Below are 7503 nucleotides of genomic sequence, written 5' to 3'. Positions count from 1 at the left end.
TTTAATATGTGAAAATTACTATAAATAAAAACAAATAGGATGAAGAGTATTTTTGGAATGAAAAATATCATTTACTTAAAAAGGTAAACGTTTATAAATCTTATCAAAAAAAGTTTAAATGATAAATTCGGTATCTATTTTAATTAATTTTCCAATCTTTTAAGTTATGTTAAGCTGGTTGTTAGCCTTTCTCATAGATATCTAACATAGTTCGCAATTTTATGTATAGTATCCCTTTAAGCCGGAGTTTTTAACTTTAGGTTGACATGACCCATTGGTAGGTCTAATCACAATTCAAGTAGGCAATTAGATTCTATAAGGCTCATCCATATATTTTTGAAATTATGCTCTTTGAATGACATGATTTATGGGCATATTCCATTCCAAATTAATCATAAAATCACATTAACCTCATTCACAAGTGAGCTTCAATAATGCATCCATTACAAATAAAAAATACTACTCCTAAACATTATACATACAGCCAATCAACAAGAAAACTAATAATAATCAAGACTAAAATTCATTATAACAATGAGATTGGATTGATTTGAGATTAAGTATGACACATATGTCAAATCAGAGTTGATCCATCAAATCAAACTAATCTAATCATAATGTTGATGTCATTGGTCCAACCAACCAATTTAAAAACATTAATTTTATTTATGAGTGGATTTAATCCAAGTTAAATTAAACTCAAATTAGAGTCATAATACCCAATTTAAATTTAAATTCAAGTTGATACATAATATTACTAAATTATTATCAATAAGATAAATAATATGATTAAATAAATAAATAATATCATTTACAAAATAACAAGTGTCATTAAATGAAAAAAATAAATCGATCTCTAATGCGATAAGAGTTTTAATAAGAAATAACTCATTCGAACTGGGTGTGAATTTATTCAAAACATGTATAAAAAAAAACACAAAATCCTAACTCCACGTACATTTTTCCCATGCAAGAAGCCAAGACAAAATCTACTATCAGATGACAGAGAGAAAGAAATCTTGTCATTTGGGTCGTTTCTATTATAAACAAATTGTCAAAGCTATTATTGTTTGCCCAAACTTTTGTTTCTTTGTGGTAGATTCCATTATCAAACAAATAATTGGCTTTTTTTTTTTTTTAACTTCCTTCTCTTGAAAAGGCCCACTTGGCTCTCAAGTTGAGAAAGTGCTTTTGTGATTGTCCCTTTGTTAGTTCATATTCATGATTCATTGTCTCTATCTCTTTTGTGTATCATGTTTACATGAATCTTTCTCACCTTACATTTGTTTGGTTTTCATTTCATAAAAAGGAACCCTGCTAAACAATAAATAAATGGTTATCTTTTTCATCTAATCAAGGTTGAATAAGTTACCCTAACAACAAAATTTTTTCACTTAAATCGTAACACCAAATCTTTGAATGCATAAGAAAAGTATCAAAACGTATGTTCTCTTTCTTGTTTAGATGAGGGATGGATACAGGGCGAGTTGAGTTTAAATATTTTTTTGTTTAAATTCGATTTAAATAAAAAATAATTTAATTCGAATTTATTGAGTCAAAATTAAGTCTGATTTAAGTTCTGCTCAGATAAAAAATAGCTTAACTCATCTTGATTCAAGTTTGACTTGATTTTGTAACTCAAATCAATCATTCAAATTTATAGTTCGGTTCGGTTTGAATTAATGATTCGAATTAACAGTTCGAATGTATGACTCAGATTCGTAGTTCAATGACAAAATAATATCGTTTTATCCAAATAATATTCAATTTTTTTATTCAAACCTAACTGAGCCACTAATTCGAACTATAAATTCGAATCGAATTAAGTCACGAATTTGAACTACTAATTTGAGTCTCTAATTCATATTAGATTCGAGCTAAACTAAGTCGAACACCCATTAGCTTGAATTTGGTTTGAATTGAAAAATGAGCTAAATCTTTTAGCTTAAGTTCAGTCTGAATTTGAATTAAACAAATTTGACTAAACTAAATCGAGCAGAATAAACTTTCAAGACTGAATCGATTCGGATCATATTTAAGCTTATCTAAATGTCTTTATATTTATCACTTAAACTATCTTTTAAGAGTTAAATATTTCACCTTAATTATATATTAATTAGTAGATTCAGTGTTTTAAGACATGAATATGGTTTAGACTTAGTCAAAAAGATCTAATAAGTTATTGAAAAGTTGTCTGTAAATTCATCTTTTCTAATTATTTAACATATATTTCAATTTTTTTGCTTTGTCCATAATTTTTTTTCTTTTTTATCTTAAACTCTTTTTAATAGTTTTTTCGACAACATCATCGCTAATTCAAAAAAACTCATACTCAAATTAAAATTAGATTTTATAGAATTGAGACTTGTATGTGTTGAGCTTAAAACCACCCCTAGAATCAAGCATCTTCCAGGAAATTCACAACTCAAAAGGGCACAAGCCAATTGTGGTGCGCAAATACAAGAATTTGAAAAAGCAGAAAAAGCAATTGTTTAAAAAAAGCAAAAGCAAGGAGAGGAGAAGAGAGGAGAAGAGAAGTGCAAGCTTTCAAATCCGGAGACTCCAAAACCCATGCACAATCAAATATTCTCTTTTATCATAATTATTGAGATGTGTGTATTGATTATTCTATCACCTAAACATTAATTGCTTATCCATATCCAAATCTTTGTTGGAGTGCGTTTGTTCTTTTCCGATGGAGAGAAAATAAAGTAGAATAGAACTGATTCACCTCCTACTACTTCCATGTTTTGGTTTGCTCAGTGTTGGTTGAATTCGAGCCCAAACAAGATAAATTTGACGTTAAATCGATTTGAATTCAGTTTGATTTGAGAAGCTGAGTTTGAATTTAAGTTTAAATTTATTAAATTTTATTCAAAATTATTCAAACTTAACTTATTTAAATAAAGTTGAGTTCAAATTTAATTTAAATTTAATTATAATATCATATTGAGTTGAACAAAAAAGATTAAAACGATACAATTTTGATATATATTAATCAAAATGATATCATTTTAATTTATTTGTATTATATTTCTTAAACTGATAAATTTGATGAATCAAATACCTCTTAAACTTAAATTTGAGCTTAAAAAAAAATTAAATTCTTAGATTTAAGTTCGAGTTTATTTAAGTCAAACTTTTTTTGGGATTCGTTCAAATTAAGCTTATTTTTTAAATTTGAATAAACTCGATTCAAATCTAACCTTATTCCATTAATCTCTCGTTATTTATATTGTTAGGGTTGGATTTGAATTATGCGAAGCTGGATATATTAATATTTTATATACTAACAAAATGAATATTGATGAATGTTAACTGTTAACGTATCATTTTGTGATTGAATGATATTGAATTAAAGATAAAATAAACGAAGATGTCATGCTAGCATCATTGATACATGGGAGGGAAACAAATCACTTCCCTGGTTTATATTCACCATGTAATGGGCTCAATGTCTCTGGCCCATTAGGCCCATGTGTGTTTTCCATTAAATGTCAAGTTGGATTTGAATTCTGAGGTGTATTTAGTAGAACCCGATGAAAAATCATCATCTAAGAAGAACTGAAAAAACAGAAGTCAAAAGAAAGCCCAATCTTACATCGAGCAACTTCATCACCATGCACTCATCCAATAAAAAATTGCCACGTATTTTTTAATATTCCTCAGTAATTACCGTCGTTGTGACAATTTGTACTTGTAGCCTTCCAGAGCTTATTCAAGCAGAATCAAGCTTGAATACAGGTTTGGTTGGGCTCAAATTTGCAAGAGCTGATGGCTAGGAAACAGAAGACTCGAATTTGCATGAAAAATACAAAATCGAAGAAAGTTTAAGAGAATCCACAGAGGTAAAGGTTCCCTGCCACTCCAAAGATAAATCAGAAGTAGAAATTACAGTAGAATGCACAGAGAAAAACATTTTGTTTTCAGAAACTTGGGAGTGGGTTCATGTGAAGCTGCGAGAAAAGCTCCATGTCCATGGTTCCAACCACTAAGTGAGCTTGTGAAACTTAGCACCTTTTAATAACTATAAGTGCGTTTCAAGTGAATGATCTATAGGGGTGGACATGGGTTCAAATGAAACTGGGTGGCTTGAATATGTCAAGTTAAAGTTAAAGGTAATTCAAATTCGGTTTGAACCCTTAGTTTGAAATTCGAAACTTGATTCACGTTTTTTTATTCAATAAAACTATGTGTACCCATTTTTTGTACATAATTTATGTACACAGATAAGATATTATATGTGATTGAACGTTTTTTTATCATATGATAACACATGTTTTAAAATTACCTAATTACATGATGACATATCACTGTATACATAAATTATGCACAAAAAATAGGTACACATAACATTATTTTTTTAATTTATTGACAAAATAATGTTGGATTAACCCAATAATGGATAAAATATCGCTATTTTAATAATTATTTAATATGACTAAAATTAGGTTGTAAATCAAGTTTGAATCAAATCAAGTTATTGCATCTCAAAAAATCTCGTTATAAAATATATCAAATTTTTTAAATTTATATATAAAATCACTTTTCACCAACTTATCCACCATAAGTTGAGGATTAACTATAACTCCAAAAGATACAGGAAGAAATAAAAACCAATTAATTTTTAAAGTATATTCTTAAACTATTATCTACTAATTTTATTCAATTTTAAATATCTAACTTGGTATTTAAATTTTATTTTATTATATGATTAAATATTATTTTATTTTTAATTTAAAATTATTTAATTAATTAATAACATATTATCTAATATTTAATTTGATATCTAAAACTGAATATACATAATTTTAATACTCTTATAATATTATGTTATTAGTTTCTATTTAAATCCATAAAATGTCTAATTAGTGGGTGCTGAGTATGTGCCCATGAGGATGCCATGAACCCCACAAATCATGCCAACCAAAAACACATAAAATTTGGCAAGCCCATGTCAATTATTGGTATAAAATCAAAAGCAATTGGCTAGATTATTTCTTGAGCAATGGGCATGCCAAAAAAGAAAAACCCCATTTTGACTCTTCCATAAGAGACAAAATTTTATTCACAAATTTTATATATAGATAAATCCAAAACCCTAACTTAGTGACAGATTAAATTAATATTATTTTGAAGAAGGACAAAGCAAGTACTACTTGTTGTATTGCTATTGAACTTGGAGCATTAATTTTGTAATGCTTGAATTAATTTCTCTTTTTGTTTTCCTCCTAGAGCATAAAGAGGAGAGTGACTTGGCTACCTTTATATAATATAAAGTTGTTGATCTTTTTATTGAGACTGTTGAATTTTATAATGAAGATTGTCTTGGGATCAAATCTTTATGTTAAAATAGTGCATTATTAGCTTTCATGCATTAGGACAAAGCAAACATAGGAGTGCCAATAATAAGAGAAAAATATTTCATGGGGCAATGTTATATGTATAATTATTTGAGTATTTAATTAAATATATAGATGATATATTATCATATGATTGTATATTATTTTATCTATAATTTAAATCACTAATCAGATTATGGTATATAATTTGTGCATTCAATTAAATATTCAAAACTGGGTATATACAGTTTTATTGTATTTCATATACAAATGTTGGATAATGTTTTGCAAATAGCTTGGTTCACATAAAAAAAAAAAACACCATTTCATACAAAGACACTTTAATAATTCACTCTATCTAAGACTTAATTATAAAAATCTCATATTGAGAATAAAATTTGAGTGATGTTATATATATATATATACACACACACACACACACACACACACAGAGTTGATATATAATTTGGGTACATAAATAATATGTCATTATGTGATTGGGTATTACTTTATCTTTAATTTAAAATCATTCAATCACATTTTAACCATGACAATATCAACATGATGATTTGTTGGAATTAACTATTGAGTCTCTAAATACTAGTTATGGAAGTAAATTTAACTATTTATCTTTTCTTTTTTTTATTATTATTTATGTTTTTCATCACAAGTATTTTGTGTTTTAATAAAATTATGTGTACTTACTTATATGTGTTATTATGTAATTAAGTGATTTTGAATTAAAAATAAAACAATATTCAATAATATGATGATATGTATAAGTGTATATATATTTGTATACTTAAAGTTAATATGCGTAATATTGCTCTTTATATTGCTTTCAAACTTATATTCTAAAAAGTGAATAATTAATTTTGAGATTTCAAATTAAATACCTATTTATGAGCTAATTTCAATTAGAATTTTTAGTTATAGATAAGGGTACTATTAAAAAATATATAATTTTATCTCATTTCTCTCTGAATTTTGAAAACTTGTATTCCACCTCAACATAAACTTTAAAAAGTAATATTCCCCCCCTCCCCCAAAAAAAATCCCTCTTACTCACCTTTACTTCCTTCAAAGCTCTGACATCAACAAAGGACGACACTTCTGGACGTCAAAAGGTCATTCTTCGTTGACATTGGAGCTCTGAAGGTGGAGACAATAACAACCACTGTCATCGTTGTTGAACATGAAAGAAAACCTTAGGAATTTAGAGGAAAAAAGTTACTTTTCAAAGTTGACGTGAGGGATAATATACTAGTTTCAAAACCCAAGAGAAAAAATAAGATAAAATTATATATTTTTTAATATTATTGATAAAATGATGATTTTACTTTACCTATAACTGAAAAATTTTAACATAAATTAGTTCATGAGTGGGTATTTGAGTTTTTCAATTATTGTGAATGTACTTTTGAGATTGTACTAAAACTTAATAGGAAATAGTCCTTTGACTTTTTTTTAATGAGGAAATCTTATTTAAGTTGGGTCATCTTTTCAAGATTTGATACTACAATAGGTTAATTTAGAGGTTTTTTTTTTTATAATAATTAATTTAAAGTTTAATCTTAATTTATCATTAATGAGATTTTAAACTTTTATGTTTAACATCTTTCTTCTTTGTTATTTAAATTATCATTAAAAAATATTTTATAATTTTAAATTAAAAATAAAATAATATATAATTATATGATAATATATCATTCGAATATATAAAGAGATATTGAAATGATGTGTAAATAGTCATCTCATTAACCTTAGCAAAATGTGTCAACGGAACCACACAAAATTCATGCACTTCTGGCCACTTTAAGAGACAATTTGGCGAAGAGGTATCACGCGCTTTTGGGAATTTGCATATACTCCGTACACAGAAATATGTTATTTGGTTTTAACAATATTTTTATTAATATTTTCTAAATTTAGATTTATTTTGTATAAATTAATTTTTATCCACTTCAAAAAGCCAAGCTAATTAAATAAAAATAATAATATATATATAAATAAATTATACAAATTTATTTATATAATTTTAATAAATCAGCATTTGACTGAGAGATTTTAACTAAGAAAAAAAAAATAAAAATCACGAATTACCATTATAATATATATATATAAATTAGAAATATTTGTTTATATATATAATTTTATTTGC

Source organism: Mangifera indica, chromosome 13, assembly GCF_011075055.1.
Source record: "Mangifera indica cultivar Alphonso chromosome 13, CATAS_Mindica_2.1, whole genome shotgun sequence".
Lineage (NCBI taxonomy): Eukaryota > Viridiplantae > Streptophyta > Magnoliopsida > Sapindales > Anacardiaceae > Mangifera > Mangifera indica.
Note: the sequence above shows the minus strand (reverse complement) of the source record.